A 27,875-nucleotide genomic window follows, 5' to 3' on the forward strand; every position below is an offset into this window, starting at 1 on the left:
GAGTCCTCATTAAGATCACCTTCATGGATTCCAGAAATTTCACAATGCACTAGGTTTCCACAAAATCCCCAAATGTCCCCAAATCCTCATTCTCTTCTGACACTCTTCCTGGACCAATTATCCTGTCACATGATCCCCTAGCTCCATCTCCAACTGCTTCCTATTCCACCCATAAAATCTATTCTATTTCCCTCCCATGTGTGTATACACACACACACACACACACACACACACACACACACACACACACACACACACATATATAGTTATCATTATGCACTTGTAAATATCCATTTACAAGTGAGTATATACCACAGTTACCTTGAAGTTTTGAAGTTTGGAAGTTTTATCGCACAAGTCTTTCACTTGTTTGTTTAGAATTACTGATATACATATGCATATACATGTTTGTGAGTCTGTTGTAGTGTAGTAGTGTTTCCCTGATTTTTTTCTCAGTCCATTTGTCATTTGCATATAGGAAGACTACTAATTTTTTTAAGTTAATCTTATATTCAGGCCCTTTGTTGAATGTGTTTATCAGCTGTAGGAATGAATTTCTCCAGTGGATCTTTTAGGTTAAGTGCCTTTATACAAAAGTCTGAAAGGTTAAGAATCACTTTCCGCAATGAAAATATGTAAGGTTTGAGAATATATCCTGGCGCCTAGTGTGTCAAATGTGAAAACATACAATAAAATGAAAAATAGACTGAGGGAAGCAGGAATATCTAAACTTTTTCATGCTGTTGTGTGTAACTTTGTGTAACTTTAAGAACAGTTTAGGATCTTATTAAACACAATATGTACAAAGATGGAAGTATTTAAAAACTGACTTCCTCCTGTGCTTGTTAAACCGAAAACTTTTCTTCCAAATGATATAATCAAGTCACGTGGAAGGTAGCATAAGTCCCTACTGAGTGAAGGTATAGTGATGACCCTAGTGTGTGCTGGTCCTGTATGCCAGTGAGCACTAAGACTTTGTCTTTGTTTCTTTGGGCTTTTTTGTTGTTTTGATTTTTGGGGTTTTTTTTTTTCTTCCTTCCTTCCTTCCTTTCTTTTTTCCTGACATATCTGAGATGTTGCTTGTGCACTTTCTTTCTTCTTAAGTTTAGAATTTTAGGACTTGTGTTCTATAAATAGACATTCCAGCCAGCTGTTACCATATAACAAAACTCGTAAGATTTTATAATGTTGAGAGTTTCTAATTGTTTTTTTTTTTGAAACCCCATCTCTCATCTGGGATTTAACATTTTCCAGCCACTGCTGAACATTTGTTCCAGTCACAATACACTTTTAGCTCACAGATCCTCTTAATAATCTTGCCCAGTCCCACAGGATCTTTGTGTTACCTGGGGCACACTGAAGGGAAGAAAACGCCATCTGCTATTAGCACATTTTCCCCCCAAATGAGTTATGTTTACCCCCTCTCTGCCCCTTCCTTCTCATTTCTAGTCCTATTTGAGGAAGTTAAGAACATTCTGGAAGGTGAATTACATATAAGGGTAGAAATTCAAACAGAGTGATGTTTCTTAAATAAAAGGGAAACTGCCCACTAAGAAAATATTTGTAACAATTCTTCTTAAACCAAAGAATAGACTCACTGCCCTAAGAATAATACTTCATCTAAAACTCCCTTGGAGAGAGCAGACACCATTGAGTCCTACACACCATGTAAAATTCACAAGAGACCCACTGTGTAAGAGCATTCTTCTTTCAGGAGTGTACAGCAGTATTAGGATGGATGATTTGCTAGTAAGTGTACAAGTTAAGGATACAGGGAGGTCCCCCTTTCTTGAACGTTATGTGTGCTGACATTTTCAATGTCAGGAAGCAACAAGACAGACTCTCATCAATACAATTATTAAAATGTGAATGTGGGGATGGTATCAGATCATCACCCTACAATGTTGTGGAGAATCATAGAGGTCGTATGATCCTGAAGGTGGGTCTACAGTTACTGTGAAGTTTCTCTGTGTTTAGAACAGCATATGACTATCTTCTTGTCAGAGCCAATGGAACTAGGCTTACTGTCATTAATTAATGTTTGTCAGTCTTACTTTCAGTGCTAAAGCAGGTAACATTTTCCCTGTACTTTAATATGTGCTCATTAATGTGTTCACATATTTTCTGTCTAGTGACCTCTTGTTTTCATGGTACAAATATGCTTACAACTGGATGGTCATTCTTTTTGTTTTGTTTGTTGTTGTTGTTTTCAAGACAGGGTTTCTCTGTGGCTTTGGAAATTGTCCTGGAACTAGCTCTTGTAGACCAGGCTGGCCTCTAACACAGATCTGCCCGCCTCTGCCTCCTGGGTGCAGGGATTAAAGGCATGGGTCACCATCACCTGGCTGATGGTTATTCTTTCTAATTATTTTAAAGATGGAGAAGTAGTGTGTAGCAGAGTCCCTGTGATGTTGTAAATGTGGAATTGATATCTCTTGAATTTCTATGCTTCCTGACTTACTTCTGGAAGCTTGCTGATACCTTCTCCCACAATAATGACATCAGTGTTGGTTTGTAGTAATGGCTAATATTATATTTCAATAAAATATGATAGAAACTAACCTCGAAGAAAAAGAGTGAAAAAACAAATATTATAAAATGTTGATTCCTCCATTGTTCAACTATACATGGGAAATGCCTATCCTAGAGCTTTTATATTCTCTTACATTGATAGTAAGATTATCTTTTTAACTAGTACTTGACACCTGAGGAAGGGAAGGAGGAAGGGAGCACCTTTGCCTACTTTTTGTGTGTTCCTGTGTGTATGTTGTGGGGAGTGGGGAAAGAGAGAGAGACTGAGATAAAGACAGAAATGGCATCTGGCATCTTGTGAGTGAGAAAGAAGAGTAGCGTAGACCTCCAGAGATCACAGCACTGCATGATCAGGGAAGAGTACTCAAAGTTCACTGTGTGGAAGGGTTTCGACCTTCTCTGCGTAAGCCTGTTCACATCTCAGGTTCTTCCTAAACTGCTTCCTAGTCTGTGCTGTCTTTATGTCCATTCGCAGCAGCTCCCCAATCAGTTTGTAGCTTCTTGAGTCTGAGTCTATACCATGAGTTTGTTCTGCTTTCTTCCTTTAAAGCTCTGAATAGCATCCTTGCATCTTGTGCTAAAGCTGCTAAAGCTTGTGCTTCTCTGGAATTCTGATTCAAGCTCTACAGCTTGGCATGTTGCCTTTAATTTCAAAGTACTTTCACATAAATCTATTTCTGCTTCCCGATTCACAGAGACACTATGACTCACTCTGTCTATGAGGTATATATTTTGCTTTCTGTTCTCTTCCTTGCTTTCATCTTTTCTTTTTTCAAGTTATAATGGCTTGTTTGATGGGTTTTTTTTTGTTTTTGTTTTTGTTTCTTATAAACATAGAGGAAAGATATTCTGCCCAAGTCTAGTGTCTCAAATGTTAACTAACTCTGTTGTGCTGTATTTATATGACTCTAGCTGAACAGAATATCTTAAATAGTTTCTTTTTATTAAATTATATGTCTACCTGATTAGAATACATTTTAAAGCAAAATAAAATTTGTGCTGTTCACTTTTGCATCTAAATTTACACAATATGATAAAAATGGGCAAATGATCCAAGTATATTTTAAATGTTAAAGGGAAGTAACATAAATATTTATTTCCTTTAAAATTTATCACAATTAAGATGCAACTTTGATAAGTCATGGTTTGTGGCACATCCCTTATAATAAATACAGATTAGGGATTATCTAATACACCATTCTAGTATACTACCAGTGCTGATTGAATTTGCTTATTTATAGACTCTATGGACATGTGAAGGAATGAATAATTCTTACTATGGTATTATCTAGATGATGGTTGTTGGGTGTTTTGAGTTATGAAATTTGTTATTAAATTAGTTTAGTTTTTGATATTTTCATACATGTGTAGTCTATATCCTGATCTCACTCATTTTCCTATCGTCTTTTACACTTTTTCAATAACACCAAATCCCTCTCATCCCTCCCATTCATCTTACCTTAGAGTCTTTATACTTGGTGTCTTAGTCACTATTCTATTGCTACGAAGAGACACCGTGAGCAAGGCAAAGACAGCATTTATTTGGGAAGGTTGTGTAGAGTTCTAGAGGGTTGGTTGGTCATCATTATGGCAGGCAGTATGGTGCTAAAGCAATAGCTAACAACTTTATACTCTGACACACAGGAAGGAAGGCTGAACAACACTGGGCCTGGCTTGGGCTTTTGAAACCTCAAAGCCTACTTGCTGTGATACTCCTACTCCAACAAAGCCACACCTACTAATCTTCCTGAACCAATCTACCAACTGATGAGTAAAAGCATTCCAGTATGTGAGCCTATGGGAGAAATTGTCACTCAAATCACCACCCCTGGTGCCCTACTGGGCTTAACCAGGGCTGCAGAATGTACATGGGTATGGATGTAGTCATTATGCCAATGAACACAAAGGCTTCCACTCATTCATTGGCATGTCTTTACTGCCAATCCTATGAGCCCAACCCCATCTGTGACTGTATGTTTAGGGGCCCTGAGCTTCTGTGAGCTCATCAATGTCAGGATCACACCATGCCATTAAGATAGCTATCCTTCCCATCAACCAGATATTACATTTTCTTGCTCTTCTTCTGCCCAAATCTTGGAGCTTTCCAGTGGGGGTTGTGGGTGTCCTATTTGTCACCAAGCACCAAACTGTCATTGTTCTCGCCATCTAGTCTACCCTTGAGTCTCTGTATAAACTGTAGTCATTCTAGAGAGAAATCTCTTTGATTAAGGCTGGGGACAGCATTGGCCCTTGGATAGAAAGATAAATATTTAGGGGATAATTTGCAAAGTGTCCATTTAGCAAAGCAGAAGCGTTCAATTCATTTCCAATACCTGAGACTTGCTCAGCCATGCTGTCAACCAATTCTGAGGTGCCACACATGGACTTCTCTGGGGCTGGCCTCAGAGCTAATTAAACTTAGTTAAATAAAATGCTGCACATTATACCTCATAGACATCTCCAATTTAGATTTGTGTATTTAACTTAGAAGTGTAGGTGGGATGTAGAAGACATGAAATATTGGAGATGGTAGCATACATGTGATGAACATGAAAGGAAGAAATAAAGGGAATGAATTTTTATAGAGGGATGGGAGTGCGAGACAGTAAGGAAGAATGGATATGGACAGCAGATAAGCCCCACTACGGAAGTGAGAAGCCACATTGAAACCTGTTTTTTTATAAGCAAGTTGTAAAATGTAACTTAAGGTAGAATTTGAGGGATGAAGACTGGTTTAGCGTATTTACACAGAAATCCATTGGATTCACATTCCTGGATCAAAGACTAAGAAGTATCAGAATTGTTCCATGGAAAAAGGAAATATAAAAGTTCATGACGAAAACTACCTTAAAATGCTAACTTTACCATAGGTTTTGAGTTAAGTGCCCTGTATTGAAAAAGATAGGTCCTTTTGCCAGAAACTGTCTGAAGATAGTCTAGCAGATCTTTCACTTCCAAATTTTATTTTAAACATGGTAGAAATGCGGTATGAACTGTAGTACATTTAGAACAGACATCATCTAGAGATGTAGCTTATCTTACTATAAAGCTTACCACTTAGTCTGATGTGTGAGACAAAAAAGTGTGTGATCATTAGTAAATATAAGGCTTTATTTAATGTCTATTTCTAAGGGATCCAAAACTTCTTCTCTAAATATAAAACATAATTTACAGCTAATTATAAAAATTTTAGAGAAAAACAAAGAAATTTGATTATAAAATTAATATTTTAGATTAATTTATTGAAGTAGCTCAATATTGCAGCTCCAACTGAAATGGATTTTGAAACATCAAAATATCGTGACTTTTTAGGCAGGCATGCCAGTGAGCCTTTTCTTAGGCAAGAGCATACCACCTGGTTATCCAATATGAAGTAATTATCCCTAAATCATACATACAAGTGACATTATTTAGACTATGTGGGTTATATTTAGGAAATATGTGCATGTATCTATACATATGTATGTAACAGTAGTTAATGAATAAAGATAGTAAGGATAGGTCCATGAAAGGGCTCGGAGGTAGGGAGGGGAAAATATTGTGTTTATGTTGTACTAAAATGAAAGCAATATAGATATGGCTGTAGGTAATTTTGGTAGCCCCATTGTTTTCTAATTTCATCTATAATAAATCATTTTTTTTTCTCTAAATGTGAACATGTACCATAGTCCAGAATATCCATATTGATGAATTATACTTACTGATTTCTGACTCTTGGAAAATAATAGATAAGTGTTCAATATGACAACGGAAAAGGGCTACTGTGGCTCAGTAACCAGGGTGCATGCTTTTTTTGCTATGAAATTTGCCTCTAGCCCTTGTCTGTCCAGTCTGGAAAATATTAGTCCTCATTTTTGTTGCTCATACTTTACCTGACGATGGCATTTTACAGGACCAAAGTAGTGGTGTCTAATGTATCTCCAACTTCTTCCCAGTCCCAGCTCTAGGCTGGATCCAGTCATCTAGGATTTGGCCCTTTTTCCCCTTCAAGGCTCTCATGGTTCCAGAACTAGAGCAGTGACTACTGATTTGGCATGGAAGGCATTGAAGTTTTGGTACTATAAACCCTAAACTCTCACTGAGAATTGCAGGGAGACCCTTTTTTTGTTTGTTTGTTTGTTTGTTTGTTTTTCTCTTCTTCTTCTTCTTCTTCTTCTTCTTCTTCTTCTGTTTCTTCTTCATTTTCTTCTTCTTTTGTTCAGCATCATTTTTTATGTTTTATTTTCTGTCTCTAAAGTAGGGAGACAATATCAAATTATTCTCTTATAAACATTAACAAAACTTAGCACACCCTGAACCAAGGGCAGCAATTAATAAATTCTGAAAAACATGGATTGGAAGTCATGAATTACATATAAATGCAGTATAAAGTGAAACGTTAATGTATCTCATTATTTCTAAACATCAAGGTGTTTTACCATGCAAGAAACAAAGTGTACAGATACTTTTTCTAAAGATAGTTTTACCTGATGTCAGACTATTTTTGCCTAAACACCTGTGTAGAAATTTGTTTAAGTGGCTTTTCTTTGAGACAGACTTCTGCCACTGCTGCGTGGCTCATACATCTGTTATTTATGTAATGACTGGGATGTCAGAATCACTTGAAAGCTAGACCCAAACAATGATTCCTTAATTTATTTTTTGAACGCTCAATGTCTGTAAATCATATTAGGTAATTAAATCATCAAAAGTTACTTTAAAACATTACCCCCCCCCAAAAAAAATTCAGTCATCACAAGTAATAATAGACTGTGGGTTTCAAGGTACTAGTTTGTCTTTCACAAACATCTGCTTTCAGAATTATAAAGAATAGAGTGGTCAATTCGCTAGCGTGAACCAGATGCTCTGGCAAGCATGGGCACTGGTGTGACTCTGCAGCTTGCCCAGAGTCTGTACTCTAGCTTCATGAAACCCAGAGCACATTTGGGTTATAGTCGACAAGCACCGTGCTGGCACAAACCTCTGCTTGCAGCATCAGTCTGTGCCTTCTGACTCAGAGAGAAAGATGCTTGCAGTGAGGGTGGCTAAAGGATGCTCGCCAGAACTCCCACATATTCTAAAGACGTTTTCCACCACGTATACAGTATATATGAGTTTGAAGACAACATTGCTGTCTTGTTATCTTGTTATTGTTCAGCCTCACCCATTGATCACCCGCACAAATTACCCAGGTGGAAATGAAGTGCAGGTCAAGGTGGTTAAATACTTCATATTATATATAGTGTACCAAAGGGGAAAGGAGTCAAGACATGAGTCCAGAGTCTGCCCTCAATCTCATTACAGGGCACAAAGTCAGCGGGGAACAGAACTGGAATGGCCCGTCCATGGGGCACAATGAGAATTTTAGCAGTTGCCCCATCTTTAGCGACGTAAACCGTGAATAGTTAAGGAAATGTAAACAGTCTCTCCTCACCCTGTGTTTAAAAATAGCTAAGAAATCATTCTAATGCAGACTGTAGGACTTCCCTTGCTGTCAAGAAAAAGCTTTTCACCTGGATTTCTAAGAGAGTCCATATATAGTCTTTAAAATTAGCATGCAGTGTGAAAAGACATGAGCCCTCATGTGACTCAGTTCGAGTACTTTCCTTAATGTAGAGCATGGCATCTAGTGGAGATTTTTGTGGACAATTCATTCCTCGGGGTGGGAAGGAGAAGGTGTCAATGTGGGAAACCGACCTTTATAAACACAGCCTTCATTCATACCGCAGGTCAAGCTGAATCCTTCCAGTCTCTTTGGGAACTCTCACAAATAAACTGTCCTCATTTTATTTAGTTACTTTACTTATTTTAGGGCTAAAAATTGCACCCAGGTCCTTGCTTACGCTAAGCTACTGCCGCAAGATGGAGCCACAGATACAGCACCTATGCTAACATTTAAAACCTAGCTTTCCCCTTCTCCTCCATGACTCAAGGATCATTGTAGATGGGACAAAAAGATGTAAAGGACACAGATAGTGGATGAGGAAAAAAAAAAAAGTGTTTCTGTGTACACCAGGGCAATTACAATTATGAACTAACAATAGTTGTGATGGAATGCGTAAAACCTGAGACCCGGGCAACGTCAAGTCAGACACCACAGCCTAGGGTGAAAGATATGTACAAAGTTCCACTCCTTGCTGGAGAGCTATTGACAATTGACAGGTTCTGGGAGAAGAAGAGTTGGGTTTGGATAAGGGTGTGACTCACCTGAGCATGACTCAACACCCTTGTGTACATCGATGGGCAGGGCAGGTCAAATTGGCCTGGATAGGCTCTGGAACAAAACCACAGAACCAAAAAGGAAGCACACAAAGTTGAGTGCCGAAAATGGACTTGGAGGATGCACAGTGAATGTGATCAAAAGACACTCTGTGAAATTCTCCAAGAACTGATGAAATATATACTGAAATAATTTTCAACATTCATGTGGCCGTGTATCTTTCTATCCCGAAGGTTTCTTCACTCCTTCTAACGTATTTTAGAGAAGCTAGTATCACAGGAATAGTTCAGCTTTGAAGGAGGTTTTAGAAACCATGGTATTTACTTCATTCCAGGGTATCCGTTTTCTCGGATTACTAAATTTTGTTTGTCCTTATTATTAGAACGTATCCCAGCAAAGTGGGTGATATAAGCTGCAATTGCATTAAAAATGGCTGCATCCCACACTCAGAGCATTGCCCTGGCAGATAAATCAATGTACACTACTGTCTGCTCATCATGTATCACTGCCTGCCCCGGGGCTGTGTGCACATGTGTTTCTTACCATGTAGTATTTCAGTAGTGAGTATCAACAACCACTGGCAAGTTGGCTGTAACCATTTTGCAAAAATGTAAATTGAATGGTATACTAACCCTAAATGTTGAGGGTGATTTCTTGCTAATCACAGTTTCCACTGAGAAAAGACAGATTTGCACATAACACACTATATTCAACATCTGAATTCTGCCCTGCATAACCAACATTCACATTGAAGGCTGGTGGGATATACATTCATTGTATGACTTATATAAAATGCCATATTCTATTGTTACAAGTTATGAACAACCTGGCTTAGATTTCCATTACTATCTAACTTTAACAGTATGCAAGTATGGCTGGGCATTGGTGGCTCATACCTGTAATCCCAGCACTTGGGAGGCAGAGGCAGGCGGATCTGTGTGAGTTCGAGGCCAGCCTGGTCTACAGAGCTAGTTCTAGGACAGGCTCTAAAGCAATACAGAAAAACCCTGTCTTGAAAAGCCAACCAACCAACCAACCAACCAAACAAACAATAATCTGGTATGCAAGTATGAAAGTCAATGATGAAAATGATTATTTCCACAGACATCTCCCAAAATTCACTGATTATGATCACCCTTTATTTTTAAGCATGCTTAATTTTGAAAAAAGTTAATGGATCTTCAGTTGTGTAGCAATCATAGGTTTCATTCTGTTGAAAAATACATTTTACATGACAAAAATAAGTAACACCTTTGCAAAATACTTTTTCACTCATACATGTTCCCTGTGTGTATGGGACACTTGAGGCATTCAGTCTTTAAAGTGGAAATTGTTGCAGTGGAGGCCAGATTTGAGTGACAGATGCTCTAGCACCTGTTCCCCCCCCCCATAGTTTCTTTTCTTTTACAAAATGATTGAGAGCAGTCGCCATCTTGCTCCTATAAGGGCAGGCATCCTAGGAAGATCCCTTGTTTATTGTAGCACCATTCATCATCAGTATCCACTTCTGTTAATCCGTGGTACCAAAACTAGCCTCATATCAGTGAGCAAAAGATTGGCTTTACTGACAAAACTGTAAACTTTCAAAGCCTATGATTATACTTTTGATTCTCAACACAAATAACCCGTCCTTCAAATCCCGTCGGAGATTAGAAGATGCCGATGCCTGGCCAATTCCTCTCAAAGCTTGTTTGTGAGATATACTTGTTGAAGATTGCCTGAAGGACACACTAGCCTTCAGAACATGAATGAATCTGTGAATTTCATTTGCTGGGACATTTCTCATTGGAACACAAGTCTCCAATGAGTGGTTTGAAAAGAACAAATGCACACTCAGAAACAAATACACGTATACGTACATACATACATACAGATGTATACCTCAAAACACATACATTTACACAGTCTTATTCAAACTTGTACTCAAGTTCACACACACAGACACAGACACACACCCATGAACCATAAATATCTTGCACATACTCTTGTGAATACACACACACACACACACATACACACACACACCATACTTTGTGTTATTGGACTTTACCCAAAATACATAACACAAGCACACCCATTCATGTCTACACGTGTATACACATATATACATAATACACACTCATATACACACATAGACACCTGCATATATACACCCACCATAGCCACACAGAGAAGTTTGCATGTGATTATATTGCAACAAGCACAGTGTTGTATAAACTAGGCCTATGAAACATGTTACTATTTGTGCCTGTGCTTGGCAGTAAAGGCCTTGCTTAGCTTCCCATTAGCCAGTTTGATTCAGTCTGAATAACATATTTGGATTTTTTTTTAAAAATAGGCTATATGTTCTCACATGGTTTGTTTTCCAAACAGCTGCTAGAATCATCCTTTGCAAACTGTCATGGAGATCATAGCATTGCTGGGCCTGAAGCCCTGCAGTGGCTTTCTGTTTCATTTCAAGCTGAGAATCCACGTATCATTCTCCTACCCCAGGTTTTCTCTCTGACCTTGTGTCCTCCACGTCTTCCCCGTCTTGACCTCTGCTGCAGACTCTGTTCCTTCCTATTTTTCCTTGGCCTAAGCTGTAGTGAGATATCCACCCACACCTGTTCCCATGCCCGCACTGCATTAATTATAAAACTGTTGGCATGTTATTAGTGTATCTTATTGGCTAACTCGTCTTAAATGTTAACTTATTTCTATCAATCTAAGTATTTCCATGTGGTCTTTTCTTACCAGAGAGTGGGTATGAACCTCTTACTCCTCTTGGTCCTACATTTCAACTCTCTCTACTATATCTCCCAGAATCCTCCTTGTCTCCTAGTCATGCCTATCTTGTTTTCCTATTGGCCAATAGGGATTTATTCATTAACCAATAAGAGAAACACATATACAGAATGACATCTCCCATCACTAAGCTACCCTGCTTTAAAATCTTTCATCGGATGCTTCTGCCTCCTCCTCCTCCTGATTCATGTCTCTAGACTTTCTCATCTTTCCCCAAACTGAATTCAGATGTCACTTTTCCACAATGAATCCTTCCCCCCAAGAAAACATCAAGTTTCACCATCATCCTGCCAGCACTCCAGCTCATATGTTAATTTTTTATATAAATCACTTCCATCTCTTAGATAACCTTTCCTAAAATTATCTCTGTGTATTCATCTCCTTACAAAGTGCAACCCAGTGGCCTCTGCTTTATTCATTGATTGCCAGCAGCAATCACTTAAAGGCCTGACCGTGGTGAGCACTCTGTAAATAGCTGTGCATGAATCAGTGAGTGAACATGCTATTGATTGGATGATTAACTGCAGGAAGCTCTATTGTTGGGTTCTTATCACAGCACAATGTAACGTTCACCTTTGAGGAGATCACAGGGAAAGTTTCTCATGGATGCTCACTTCCAAGATTGCTGAGTCCTAGACTAGGAATAACTGAAGGGAAAACTGTGGTCACCTTGTACTCAATGCAGTGGCATTCCAAACAGGCCTTTACCCTCAATCCCTGTGCTGTGTGATTCCTCTGTCAAGTTTCCTAGTGCCTGCTCCTTGCACTCTGTGTTAGCAGCAATGTAGACTGTGTTCATCCTCAAATCTCTTCAGTAGGTAAATCTCAGCATACTTCACTGAGTGCATTTAATACCCATCAAAATGAATTTGTGTAGGAGGAAGGAAAGGGCTGAACTTCCTGCAGCAAATTTATTAGGGTATTCAGAATAGTTTATCTTTAGCTGGATTTTACATTTGAAAATGTGTTTCTTGTTGAAATATAGCGATATAACTCTGTTTATTTCATAAAACTAATCAATCTAAGCTCGTGTTTCCATTGATCTGAAGCCCGATGTTTATCTTGTTTCTGAAATATGTGACTTTTTTTTTTTATCCTTTATGTCAAATTATCCAGCTATATATAATTGTGCATGTTAACAGTTGTTTATTTGGGTAAAAGAATCCAGAGAATATGTTTTATTTCATCTCTTTACATTAGAAAAATATCCAAACATTCATATTTGTAATTGCTCCACAAACCAACAGAAGGGGGAGAATGTTAATTATTATTTTTCTAATATCATACCTTAATATATGATTTCTAAATTTCTTTTGTGTGGGTGATAAAAATCCACCCACCTTTTACCTACATATTTACCTTTCATATTTTCTTTCATGGTATAAAAAAGTTATCACAGTGTACCTTCACTAATGTTTATATTAAAGGGAACAAAATTACAAATATATCAATTTCTGTTTTATTTTTAGAAAAAGTGCACATCAATTTCTTCTTTCTAAACAGACATATGTATTCGTTCATCCATGTTAACTTGACTTTGAAGTTTTATAATTTGTATTTTCAAGTAATTCTGTCCAGTACATTATGCAACTTTATTTGCCCACATGTATTTCTTTCTTGGGTGATATTTGCATCATGAAATAGTGAATCAAAATGAGTCAGAAACTGTTCATGTCATTAGTGGCGCCCATGAACCATTTATCTAAGACTTTATATGGTTGTGTTTCATACATGCTTCACATACATAAAAATATTGACAAATCACTGTATTCTCTCTGATTTGAAAAATAAGATATGTTGTTGTTGTGTCAATTTAAGAGCAATGCAAAGAAACAATATAAAATTATCTTACAAATGAAAGAAAATATGATTCTCAGTCACAAACTATCTGACCACCACAACAGTTGTTAGGTGAAAGCACTATATATATATATATATATATATATATATATATATATATATATATAGATTGATTGAGTAGCTTTTTGTTGCTTTCTCTATATTGCTCTAAGACATGATTTACAGAACTAAGGGCCACCTATGGCCAGGGGAGATGGTTAGAATACAAGAGAAGGAAAAGAACTATAAGCCTAGGTAATGAAGCAGCTCAGAGCCTACAGGGGCTTAGCTTGGAGAAAAAATACTTCAATAGGGGATTTCATAGGTGCATGTGGGGCCCAAGGGTAACCACTGAGAGCCATGGAAACAAGCCAAGTGCCTGGAAGATGGAGGATAATACTTTACAACGGAGGTGAGGAAAACGGGCACATGTTTAAACCTATCTGTCTCACAAACTGACCTTGACAATGATGTAGTGTTTTCTAAGGAAGGGGATTTTATTCTTGTATTTTAAAAACATGGCATTGGAAGCATATCTCAAAGTCCTTTTAAGAAAAAAAAGCATACAGCTCGTTTGGAATGTGAGAGCACAGAGGCAGACCAAGATGTTCCCACAGTAGCATTTTCTTCTGGAACTAAGATTATCATGAGGCTGGACTTTTTCTACCATTGTATCCAGACAGCTTTTGTGCTGAACTAAATTTTACTCTCTCACATCTTGTCGACCCCATAATTGTCTTCATAGTTTTCATAGTTTCACTTTACTTGGCAGAGTCTACTGTCTCTTGCATTTGGTATTTTACTTTCTACCCTGTTATATAATTACGAACAATGGAAGTATGAAAAGAGAGAGAGAGAGAGAGAGAGAGAGAGAGAGAGAGAGAGAGGGAGTGAGAGAGAGAGAGGGAGTGAGAGAGACTGTATGATCTGCTAAAACCCTTAATTGACACTCCTATGAATTTTTCCAATTTCCATGCATGGAATTGTTTCTATCGATATTTTTAATTTCATGTGAACCAAATGACAGGAAATAAAGTGATTTCAGCAGATGGTTTCTGTGAACAACATACTGTGTTTCAGAATCGGTCTGTAGAACTCTACATCTTGGGAGTGTGTGGTAGATCATTTTACTGTTTTTTAATGCCAAAGGAAATCTGGCTCTGTGTGTGTGTGTGTGTGTGTGTGTGTGTGTGTGTTTTCTTTTTCAATTTAATTTATTCTCTGACTTTATTAAGAGCTACCAGACTTGATTTAATTGTGTCTTTTATAGCCATGAAAATCTAAATTCGAGAAGCTTCAGGAGTCACTGTTTCCTGCTTGCATGACACCTAAGATTAAACCTTTAAAGAATTATTTATAGCTTTAAAGGTGCCTTAAAGTATTCTTTCCAATGGGCAGCATGTGTTAACTGGAATCAATATTTTCCATTCTTAATTGTCTTTTCTGTTAACTCCCTGTGAAACAGAAGGCAGTGTTACCTGGAAAAGTGTAGGAGGAAAAGTGGAGAAATAGGAAAGACACACAGGATGTGGGTACCAGGAGATCCTAGGCAGGTTCTGTAATTGGAAGGGAGCAGTTCATGTTGTAACATGTGTTTTGTCCTGTTAGCTGTCAACAGTAACCTAAACAGAGGCGTTGTAATGATTAATTTATTTGCCACATTAAGTAAATTAATAAAAACCTAGGATATTAAGGAAGCACACCTTTGCTTATATTTATGAGGCTTTTCCAGAGAGGACAGCCATGGGCTGAAAAGAAATGGGGAAAGATGTGATTGTTATTTTGTGTCATTTCATGACTGTTCAGAGGTGAGTAAGCAGCCTCTTGCAGCCACAGATAGAACTTGATCGCACTATCATACCACCCCTATCATCATGGGCTGTGTCCTATGAATAAATCCCTTCGTACTTTGTTTTGGTTAAGAATTTTCTTAGAGTACCACAAAAAGTAACTAATAGAGATGCTCACAAACAGAGTTCCAGAATTGGGTTTCTGTCAGGATATGGTAAGGAAACAAGAGGATTAAAGGCAATATCAAGAGCATCATGTGAATTGAATTATAGATCATAGGGCAATGCTCAATAGAAGAGACAATAAAGATGGAAGCTAAGAAGTATGCAAGGAAAAGAAGATGGATGAAATATTTTTGAGATCAAGTGCTGTGAAAGTATTTAAGATTGGCTTAGAACAAAGCTTATGTGCAAAGCTCATGGTATTTAAATGGAGCATTGAGAAAAGGAAGCAATTACAATCAATGCAAATCAAGGATAGGACCATTAAGATGGCAATCACTCAGAATAGCAGCTCATGAGAGATGGGAAAATGGTGATGGTGATGAATAGCTTGCTGGAACATACCAAGATTTAAATCACAAGCAGAAGTCACTGAGCTGAGCAGCTGAAAGGCAACAGCATAAGGTAGGAAGGGCTAAATGTCTTCTCTAATTATTTTTATTTCATGTGTATGAGTGTTTTGCTTCCATGTATATCTGAGTACCACATTCATTCATAGTGATTGCAGAAGCCTGAAGAGAGCATTGAATCCCCTGAAACAGGAGCTGACTGTGTGTCACCATGTGTGTGCTGAGGTTCAAACTCAGGTTGTCCAGTCGAATAATTGATGCTGTTAATTCACTGACCCGTCTCTCCCATATCTAAGTATCCTTTTGTTGTTCAAGGCTGTGTGTAGACATTCATGTTCCTCAAACTGAAAAGTAGTAGTTTGAAAGGAGTACTTGTGAAGATGGAGGAAGGGACAATCTACTGAAACATCTTCAATCAGGTTTTAGAGAAGCCAAGTTACAGTAAGGACAAGAAGTGAGAGTCTAGGGAATTTTGTTCTGTTGTATGTTTTACTAGACCACAGAATTAGAGTGCACAGTGCAATGGGACAAATATGAGTAGAGAAACCAGAAGCTCAGTTGGAAGCTAAGATGTAAGAAGAAGGATAGAAGATGAAGTCAGATCACAGTAATAACCATGACTATAGGAAAGCAGTTATCAGATACTTGCTGTTTGACTGTGCCTCTAGGTGATACACTCATATCTAAATGTAATCAGGCGAAGTACTCCTGTTTTAAATGACCTTAAAAGTGTGGCTAAAGGTGAAGCTCAGAGAGTTTTGGAGTCACTGACACACAGCTGTCATTGGCAGAAGCCAGAAAAGTTGAAGTCTAATGATCTAGTGACCATTGTCTAGTCACCAAGAATTCAGGGCCATGAAAAGAACAGTTAATTAACCTGGTCCCAGGACCCTTTCCTCTTGGTTGACACCAGCCTCATGACCTATCAGAACTCTTGTGTGTGCTGAAGAGGACAGGATAGAGGCTTTGATGGGATTCATATTATTTGTCCCAAGGTTGCTGTTATGGCCCCAATAATGAGCGTAATAGGCAGAAGCCTGAAGAATAAGAAGACTCACGAGATGAAGATAGGTAGGCATGACAAAATGAGAGCTTCACTACCCAAGTTCAGCTTCACTACTGCACTATGAAATCAAGGACCTGAAAAGTGTGTGAGAGAGAGACTCACTTTCTGTTCGAATTTTGTCAATGGATTGTAAACTCTTTATCAGTTTATAACCTATGAATTTACCTGAATGTATATGTTGATAGGACAAGATAAAAAACAATAAAAATGGTTCATGGGAATCAATATTATTTACAGCAAAGAAATGACATTTACTAGCATCCTGGGCTTTGGACGTTTTATGAAAGTATATGAAGGCATGGAACATACAACTAATCTGCTTTGTTTCTTTGTTTAGCTATTGTGACCAGGTGAGGCTCCTGCTGTGAGCTCCAACATTCTTATCTGTAGATAGGTAAGATATAGATAAGATGATTAGAATAGGGAGTTCATGGGATCGTCTCAAAACTTAGCTATTCACTGCTGCTTAAAAGTAATTAGTAAATGTTATATGTTTTACTAAGATTATCCCTTTTTTTCCCCTTTATGTAGTTTGTCTGTCCTGGAACTCAGTCTGTAGGTCAGGCTGGCCTCAAACTCAGAGATCCTCCCGCCTTTCCCTCTCAAGTACTGGGAGTAAAGTCCTGAGCCACTCTGCCTTGCCACTGAAATTATCTTACACACAGGCATACGATAAAAGCCAAGTATAATTGTGTACACACACACACACACACACACACACACACACACACAGTTACTTCACACCCCTCCCTAAGTGTAAGCCAGCAACTCTGTGCTGGAATTTGCCAGCTGTTTCCAGAAATAATGCACACCAGTTCCCTGTGTTGTGCTGTGGCTCTCTAAAATGCCTGGGAAATCTTCTGCCAGGATATCTGTTACGGTTTGGCAGCACTTGATTGGGTGTCAGCATTGACCTCGTGTCCTGTTAACTTTTGCTGTTTCCATCACCATCTACTTCATTTCCTGACCCTGTGTTTCTCAGGCTGAAATCTGTCTTGTGTCTTCTTTAAATTGCTCATGACTTTCCTTTCCATTAGCTGCGGAGTTACCCACAATGTCTCGCCTGGGTTTTGCTTGCTTCTGGCTCATGCTCTTGTGAGCATTCTGAGGCTGCCTCTAATGTACTGTCTCAAGCCACATTTGTCATCTGAGTGGGTAGAGAGGCCATGGCCCACTCTCTCTGCCCTGGAATTGGCAAACTGTTGTAATGTCTGGCTGCTCTGACTCCCTACAGAGGAATGACTCTCAGGAGGATTTTCAGGTGCTGAGCTTGTTCCTGATTTGCGGTAGAAACCAGGATTGTTAGTTGGTAACTGAAATACACTGTTGTCATCAGACAGGAAAGCCACTAGTGATATAAACTGAAATTCTGCAGGCCTGTCAAGGATGAGCTGGCATAATCCAGGTTCTTACTAGAATTTTAGGAATTGTTCTTATGTTGCTAAATGTCCTTTTAGATGTTTGTAAGTTGGCATAGATTTTGGTGCATGTATCCAATAGAGACAGGGTAATGGCAAAAACATCTTACTTTTCTAGTATCTATCATCAATATGCCTATCTGTCTATTCATGCATCGACACCAAGGACTGACTTAATGTAAATAAAAATTTTCTTTAAAAGTCTAATTAATCTTTTACGATAAAGACTACATAATTTACTGAATTGTCCAGTACTAAACTATGCATTTTGATAATTAATATGGCAACAGGGTCTTCCCTACTTTTCACTGGGTGATCATGACTGTCCAGTTACCTATAATACATGAAACTGCCTGGAAAATCCTAAGGAATTATAATCTTTAATTAGTAATTGGGTGTGCGGTATTTGGGGTTCATTTTTTTAAGCATGAGAAGTTTCTCTTAATCTCTGAATCATTTTAACATTGAGTCAATGTCAGGATTACTTCAACTTTGCTTAGTGTGCTGTTGATATCCGCGTGGAAAAGCACAGGAAGAAATTGTCACCAGAGCAAGTAGGTGGAAGTGAAGCCTCGGGTCATCCATGAGCTAATAAGACTCTCTATATGGTTTTGAATTTATATTGTGGTCACCCAGTAAATCGTCCTTAAAGCCCCAATTGAGACAAAAAAAAAAAAAAAAAAACAAAAAAACATGCAATGTTGTTTTCTTTGCATTAATTATGTTAGCTAGCTAGAGTGGGAAACATTTTGATTCCAGTATTCATTGCCAGTCATTACCGTATTGGCTCTTAAGTGACTGCCACCATTTAATCTACAAAGATATGTCTGACCAATGTGCTTTTCAATGTGGGTTTCAATAGTTTTGTTAATTTGTTTTGTGCGGGTTTCCTATGTATATATAATGCATTCTGGCTGCCCTCATCCTGACCCTTGCTTTGTTCCGCCCTCACCTCTCAACGCCCCCTCCACATTCACTTCCCTCCAAATCCCTTTCTCACGCTGATGTATTGGTTTCAGGCCATGCGTTTTAGCATTAAAAGCCATCACGACACACTGTTTAAAATATGAATCTGGGCCAGGAGGTAATGGCTCACTCTTTTAATCCCATCACTTGGGAGGCAGAGGCAGGCAGATCTCTGTGAGTTCGAAGCCAGCCTGGTCTACACAATGAGTTCCAGGATAGCCAGGACTGTTACACAGGGAAACCCTGCCTCAAATAACAAATCAAAACAAAACAAAATATGAATCTGGAAGAGAGAAAGGAGACATATATTGGACAGTTGGGAGGGAAAAGGGAAAATTATATAGTTAAAAAAATTAAAAACTAAAAGAAATAATTTAAAAAGTATTTCTTTTAAATCACTGCTCAAAACTGGATTGAGAACACTTGCCTATAGTGCAAGAGGAATTGAGCTTAAATCCCCAGGAACTAAGAAGAAAAGATGAACAAAGTCATACAGTATTCATTTTTAGTTGTAAATAAAAATGATTAGAAGCAATGTAAGGAGTGTTAGGAATGTTCTTGATTCATAATCAATATATATGTTTCTATTATCACTGATAGAAGTACATCATTGTTTTCTAAAAACATAGGCCTGTTATAATTACAGAATTTTAGTAAAAGTTTGCCTATTAGTCTAAGGGGAAATTTTCTTTATTGTACTGTTAATGTTTTATTCTATTTTAGTGAGGCCATAACTTTTTTATTTTTATCTTATATATTACATCCCAACAACAGTTTACTGTCCCTCCACTCCTCCCAGTCTCCCCCACCCCTTTTCCTTCTCTCAAATCTACTCTTCCTCCATTTCCCTGCAATAAACAAGCCTAACAGATCCCCCCGGCCTCCAAGCCAAACATGGTATAACAAGAAGCAATAAGACTAGGCACAAATCATCATAGCATTTCTAGATATGGCAACCCAGTGGGACGAAAGGGGTCCCAAGAGCAGGCAAAAGAGTCTGAGACACCCATCCTCCAACTGACAGGACTTGCACAAGAACACAGAGTTATACAAGCATAACATCTATGCCAAGGTCCTAGCACAGACCCTTAGAGGGTCCCTGATTGCTGTGACGGTATCTGTGATCCCTTATGAGTCCTGCTTAGTTGATTATGTGGACCATGTTCTTGTAATTAAAGAACACTTCTAACATATTTTCTGGACTTCTTTTTGGCATGAAATAAATAAGTAAATAGCCCCCTACAAGAAGGGAGCTGCTTATTCAGCCACAGGTGTTTTAAGTACCTTTTATTCACACCATTTTAATCAAAGCTGTAAATTGTTCTTTCAGGGTCACTCTATGGCTACTAATCCATGATTGGTGCATCAAACAAATCATTCAGTAACTTACTCCATGTGCTGACTTTTCTCATGCCAGTGTTAAACATTTTTCCTGCTAAACTAACACATTTTAAAGAACTGGATGAACAAGTGGGCAGAAGTGATTATTATGCAGGTGTTATAGGAGGACATGTGTTCCATATTCTTGACATTATATCAAAAGGAAGAGTGTGAGCCTTCCTAGGAAATAGTTGTGATAAGCAAGACAGCAAATTACTAGCACAGAACAATACATGACTCTTAGGCCCTAGAATGTATTGTTTAATGTCAAGTAGAAGTAGATGAATACCTACAAATTGTGCAGTTCACTTTCTCAATTCCAGTGTATCTAGGGTATAATGATACCCTCTATTACTTTCAGGTCTCCTTTTTAATTATTATTAAAGATGGTCTGCTCATAGAAATTTTCTTGCTGAAATAACACAGGTTGATTAGTATCATAGTTTCTCTCTTACTCATTGTTGATTATTTTTTTAAAATGCTTGTGTAAGTTCAGAGAGATGACAGAGGGGAGATGTAACATGTCATTGGCAAGCAATTCCTATGACACTGTGTCTGCGTTGCTTCCGTAGAAGAAAAACCCCAAATATAGAATACCCACTATATCTGTGTGCTTATACATTTGGCTTTGTCTGTGATGGTTGTTAATTCTTTAAACAGAATAGACACTGTGACTGGTAAATCACCCTGAACCACAAGGATGAGACTTTTCATTATTATAAATATCCCGAGAATTAATTTAGGTACATTTCATATTTAAGCTTATTTATTTGTAGAAACAAAGATTATAGACATGAGAAAAGAGGGCCAGGCAACTGTTTCTCTTTGACATTCAGCCTCACTTCTTAGGACATCAACTAAAAGGAAACAACATTTAAAATTCTCAAGGGGTTGCTTGTCTTACACATGCTCAGTCTTATAAAGACAAGTAACCCTTTTCCAGGAAGGGACAGAAACTAAAAAGCATCAGAATTGAATAAGTATTCAACATCAAAGAACTGCATAAAAAATACACATTTTACATCTCTTGATATGAAGCATATTAACACACAACTCAGAGTCATATAAACTTCTCTGACCAAAGAAACAGAAGGTAGCTCCCTCTGTGTAAGAGGAAAGAAATGTGGGAAGTATTCAGGAGAGCCTGGGAACATCTGTGATCTTAACTTGCTCTCCATCACCTCAATCCAGGGAATTCATTTCCTAGCATCTGTTGCATATGGAAGTTGATGATCTCAGTACTGATTTCTAGAGACCATTTGCACCACAGTAATACATTGGGTTTTTCAGCATCAGGACTTGCTGTTAAATAGGAAGACATTCAAACCAGAGAGATATACTGTATCCAGGGAACAGAATTAAGATGCAACAAAGTAGCATTATCACAGACAGTCTTCCCAGGTAGCAGATCAGCTGTCACCTAATAAGCTTGCCAAGACTGGCATTCTCCCACATTGAGGGATATAGTGTGGTCACATAAGTACTTAACTTTCTGTTGATATGCTTTCTTGAAGAATATTAACTACTTGTTTTAAGAATTTTCAAATGCAATGGAATGTTACATTTCACTTTGAATGTCCTGTTCATAAATATTCTCACTGGCTGAAAGAATTAGTGTTATTCCTTAGGGCACTGCTATAGGTAGCAGTTCTGATTTGTGTACATATTTAAAACATGTTAATACAATGCTTGATAAAAGCATGCATGTGTGGATTGCTTATGTTGTTATAATTTTTGCTCTTAGGGAGTTATGTTTAAATCTGGAAAATACTTATACATGAATATGTAAATATTAGCTTTACATAATTTTTAAAAAATCAGTATGCATAATTATCTCATCAACAGGCAATAATCATAAGCAAAATTACTACTGGTCACTAGGTTTTACATGGATTTAGGCATAATGCATGTATATGCCATTTATATAAACATCAACAGCATATAACTTTATAAACAGGAATTTTGAAAATGCAATTCTTTTGAATATGGTGTGCATTCATGTGATTGTGTGGTTGCATAAACAGAAATAGAGGGCATGTAGCCTTCATCACTGTTGAAATACATCATATACTTTCAATGAGATTGATTGCAGCATTCCTATGTAAGGTGCGTCCTTTTCAGGAAGTAAAGCACTATGTTTCTTCCTGTTTAAAAACTTACAAATATGAAGCCAGCATGATGGCTCAGCAGGAAAAGTCCTTGCTATGATGTCTAAGGACTTGAGTTTCGTCCCATCGAATTCACATAAAGGGGGAAGGAGAAAAGATACTCCATAGAGTTTTACTACAACTGTGACATGTGTCTGGAACACATTTGCCTCTACATACTTCTCACTTACACAATAATAAAAATGAACAGACTGCCTACCTGTAAAAAAGTACAAAACATTAAGGTATATGACTTAACAACATATGAAGTTAGCAAACCTGCCTTTCTCTTCCTGCGTCAAAACAAATTGACAAGTCAAAAGGCAAACTACCATCAGCTTTATTGTAAGTCAAAATGAATGGCTCTCAAAAGCATTTGAAAGAAGTACCATCTCTTCAGAGGAGCAGACACGGGTTACTAGGCTCTTCTAGGGACATGTCTGTTTGATGATGTCACCACATGGAGGAGGTGATGAATGGCTGGAACAGGTTGGCCCTAGAAGGAAGGAGGATGGGACTCAGCCAAAGAAGCTGCTCCCTTCTCGGGAGCAGCTCATCACTGGTGTAAAAGAGACAGTGCCCTTATAATCTCTCCTCTGCCTGTCTCCTTGTTTGTGTTTTCAGATTAAAAATCATACATATGATTAAAATACAAATTTAGTTTATGAAGATTATTTATTAATATTTCAGCTAGACTGTGGCATCCTGTTCATATTTGCTATAGTATTCAAAACAATAATTTATTTTATGAATAACATTGGATAAGTGGTCATGGTATGTCTTTAAATAGTTTTTATGAGTATCCTAACATGTATTTATAATTTCTGCTTGATTATCTCAATTTTAATTTTTTGCATCTTAGGCATTACTAGAATAGCAATGTAGCTGTCATTATTGAAAATTATTAGAGTTAAAATCATTAAAGTTTAATCCAGAAGAACAAAAATTATATTGCAAATTATTCTAAAATAAATGGAACTTGATCTCCTTATATATTTGTGTTTAATCTAACATTGAATTCAGTCAAAAGTGAAAGTGAGATTATAAGAAAAGATATATAAATAGGGAAGATCAGGGGGAGAAGAAAACAACACATTCTGCTTCTTGGAGATGCTTGGCACAGATTTTAGGACATACTTATTTCAAATCTCACATCTTACATGTACAAAGCACATGCTCTACCTACAAACCAAACTCACAGCTTCTAATTTTATAAAAATAGTAACAGCTTTGCAAACAAGGTGATCTTTGTATTATGTTCATGAAATGGATTCATCTTAGAAATGTGCTTTTGAAGAACTAAGACAGTGCCAGAGGTGTGGCTCCGTGGTACACCACACAGAGGGGTTTTTGGCAATACTTAGCAGTACCAGCAAGACCATGGGAAGAATGTGTGACTGTCATCTTTGAAGAATGAGCTTTGATTCTCTTTGGAGGTCACAATAAAGGCAAGAATGCTTTTCTATTTATGATTTACTGGGCCGGGGATTCATTTATAAATCTAAATGCAAGAGTAAGAGAAGTCACAATGGAAGAGTCTTTTCTCTTGGCACAAAACAAGAGGAGAGTCTGTGACTTCCAACACATTATACAAACATGCATGGAACTTAAATTTTTACACCATACATAACAAAGAAACTCTCAAGCATCACAACTGAAAAGTAAACCAGAAGTTCAAGGTTGAGCCGACCAAGGAGAAGCCATTAAGAAATATTAAGACACATGAATAAAAAGAAACCCAGTGACACCATGCCCCACTCGGGAATAGAAAGGAAGAGCAGAGGATTTTATAAAAATCTAAGAGACTTCAACACATGAATTTTTAAAATTGCCCAAGTCCAAGTAAACGAAAAGAAGAAATGGGATTAATAAGATGAAAACTGTGCTATAAAAGATTCAAATATTAAATTTAGAAAACAAAAAGCTAATTTAGAGCAAAACTTCTATAGAGCGGGTAACCATGCTGAGGGGACAGAGCTGGGAAGAATGCTACAATCCCCAGGGCTGCCGTGGGCATGCTCATCAAGGAGAAAATCCTGGGAAAGAACAAGACACTCGCCTCTGCATCTGTCAGAACTTCCGAGAGGAATCAAGGAAAACGAGGCAGCTTTATAATGTGAAAATTCATCTCATTGAAAGTGTTCAAAACTAAGAACTGATTACATAAGTTTATTACAGCATAAGCAATGAAAGAAAAACAACATTGTTACATGTTGGGAGAAAAATGACTCACAGAAGTGTCACCTGGTAAAGAAGGTAGAAAGAAATCGCCTTCTCTACAAGGAACAGAAATGAAAGCCGGCTTTCAATTCAACAGAGAATTAAATTTAGGTATAAATAATGATATTTTATACCTGCAGATAGGAAGCTTACCAACTGCAGATCATCACTGAACAAAACTATGGAAAGTATATTTCAACCCAAAAGAAAAACTGTATAATGGAACGCAAGACATTCTGAGCATTAGCCAAGGGGTTGCAGGAGTGAGGGACACAGTGGTCAAATCTAAATAATTACTGAATTGAGAAAAAAAAAAAACATAAGACTAGCTGGAAGGATATTTTCAACCCTCTGGAGGAAGATGTGGAATGGCACTGGGATGAGACAAATAGAAAATGGGGCAGCAATTGAGGGTAAAATATGAACCCTTAATGGAAAATCAGAGCAGAAAAGCAATCTCCATGGCGAAGCCTGCAAGTACCACCGTGGGTTACCTTCAAGGAAGCTTGCTTGTTTAAATTATATAAAAGAACATGTGTTTCCTTAATCATACCAAGGAGAATAAAGCAAGAGGGGGGGCTGTCTCATAGAAGACAGAGGTAAGAGATAGGAAAAGGGAATATGTAGTGAGTAAAATGTATTTACATAGTATAGTTATGCATCAATGCTGATAGGTCTTAGGAAGTGATGCTGTCTGAAGGAAACTGCTGAAAACTTACTGAAAGTCTGTGGGATTTTCTGGTAGTGGATGAATAGATATGCAAGAACAGGGATGTGTTCAAGTTTTAGAAGAAAGAATCAGAAGGGAGCGTTGCCAACTTAACTTCTGGAAAAGAAATACGTAAATGGAAATGGGGGAGCGGAAAGTTTCTGTATCGTCAGTGTTATGTAAACAATGCTGACATCAATATTACAAGATTCACATTTTAAGTCCTTTTCATTAAATAGTGTTGGAAAAGGACACAGAATGGGAAGCCTGGCATCCTAGTTCCACCCTTACTGTTTCCAGAATTTAATTTAAAAATTAGAAATGAGTAGGTTTCATTGAGTTGCCTAGGAAGCTCATTGAACCCTAATACATTGTATAGAATATAACCCAGAGATAATACCAAGGAATTAGTAGAATTGAGCAAAGCAGAGGTATTTGTTTCCTATTTTCAGAACAATATGCGTAGTTTATTTTATATTGTGAAACTCTGGTGATGTGTCTGTAGTTCTCTGGGCAGTAAGATCGCAACTCGCAGTAAGCAGTATAGCACACAGGAGTGGCTGGGCTTGCTCTAACCCGTAGTCTTTCAGAAACTGGTTGTTCCATTACTATGCTACTTTGATAAACCTTAGTTATTACATCTTCATTTTATTTTATCTGTTGCTCCTCCAGAACACAGTTCCTAGTTCAGAACAGAAATAGTGGAAAATGAAAAAAAAATAGGTAAGCTGAACCTCACATAGGTCTCAACACAGCATGAGGCTGGCTCAGAAACAGACATTAAGATCGATGAGACAAAACAGAAGACCCCAACATGAGTGCACGTGACTACAGCAATTTGTAGTTGACAAGAATACTAAGATAATTACAGACTGATTGTGAAACAGCGCCTTCTCTTTAAAAAGCTGTTGGAAAATAGATCTGTAGCTATCATCTTGCCCAAACATCAATTCCAAATGGATGAGTGATTTCACTCAATGTGAAATCTAGAATAATGAAACTCCAAAAGAGGATATATGCAATTACTCTGCAACATTAAGGTGCAGTTTATGCTAGAGTAACAAGTATAGGCAATTAATTGCTGCTGAGATGAGAAACAAGGACAAGCCCCCTGATAGTTATTCAATGTCAAGTGGCCAGCCCTAAGCATACACACAGATAAGCAACACCAAATTGACTTATTGGGGTGTGCTATAGTATGAAACTATAGTCATTAGAAAGAAGTGGTCATGGATTTGAAAGGTATTAGGTGACATGGTAGGAGTGGCGTAGGGAGAGGGAAATGTGGAAATAGTATGGATTCAGTATTCATGTATGAAAATCTCAGAAAAATAAAAATAGCAACCAAAAAGATTTAGGTATAGAAAAGAGTTTTCTGAGTAGGGCTCTATTTGCTATGAAGAAAGGCTAACAAACTGATGAACAGGACTTCTTAAAACTAGGAAGTTTCTATCCAACAGTGAAAACAATTGCATGAAGAAGAAGCCAGCAAAGTGGGAGAGAGCCGTTGTCAGCGACTACGTCTCAATAAACAAAGAACCAAGAAAAATGGATGACCCAATTAGAAAATGTACTGAATGGAAATTTAAAGAGCTCAGTTGGGAAATGCTAATTAAAACTGTTTTTTTTGGATCCATCTTACCCAGAATGTCTGATATCAAGGATATGTATGAAAACAAATGCCAGCAAGGATGTGGGGAAAGGGGAGCCCTCATACACTGGTCATGTGATTGCCAGCTGGTACTGCCATTCAGGAAATCAGTATAGAGAATCTCCGAAAAGCTAAAGGGAGATAGATCTACCAAATGGCCCAGATACACTGTTCCTTAGCATATGCCCAAAGGACTCAACACTCTATCACAGATATACTTTCTTACCCGTGTTCATCTAAGAAATAAAAAAGTCTAAAGATCCTTTAGTGGGTGATTAAAATGGTACATATCCACAATGGAATCATATCCAGCTGTAGAGAATAAAATGTGCAAATAAATGGCTCTTTCAAGTAGGAATTTTGCCTTTTTTTTTTTTTTTTGTTTCTCTCTGTTAGTAAAACTTTATAAAATGCCAATATTTTGTGAAAAGTAAGACCATCTGACAATTCTGCGCATGACAGTCAGAGACACATAGATCTATAGTAGTAAATTCTAAATTCACATTGTTTCATTATCTTTAAGTAATACCATATAAGGAACCAGATGCTGTTTGCTTAAAATTGATTTTCAGCGAGGATACATATCAATAGTTTCTTGT

General features: G+C 37.7%; 1 protein-coding gene across 1 annotated transcript in view; it reads left to right on the forward strand.

Annotated features, from left to right (window-relative positions):
* Positions 1 to 27,875, forward strand: part of Khdrbs2 (KH RNA binding domain containing, signal transduction associated 2) — a 326,527-nt gene that overhangs the window by 159,677 nt on the left and 138,975 nt on the right. The window lies entirely within an intron of this gene.

Source organism: Phodopus roborovskii, unplaced genomic scaffold, assembly GCF_943737965.1.
Source record: "Phodopus roborovskii unplaced genomic scaffold, PHOROB, whole genome shotgun sequence".
Classification (NCBI taxonomy): domain Eukaryota; kingdom Metazoa; phylum Chordata; class Mammalia; order Rodentia; family Cricetidae; genus Phodopus; species Phodopus roborovskii.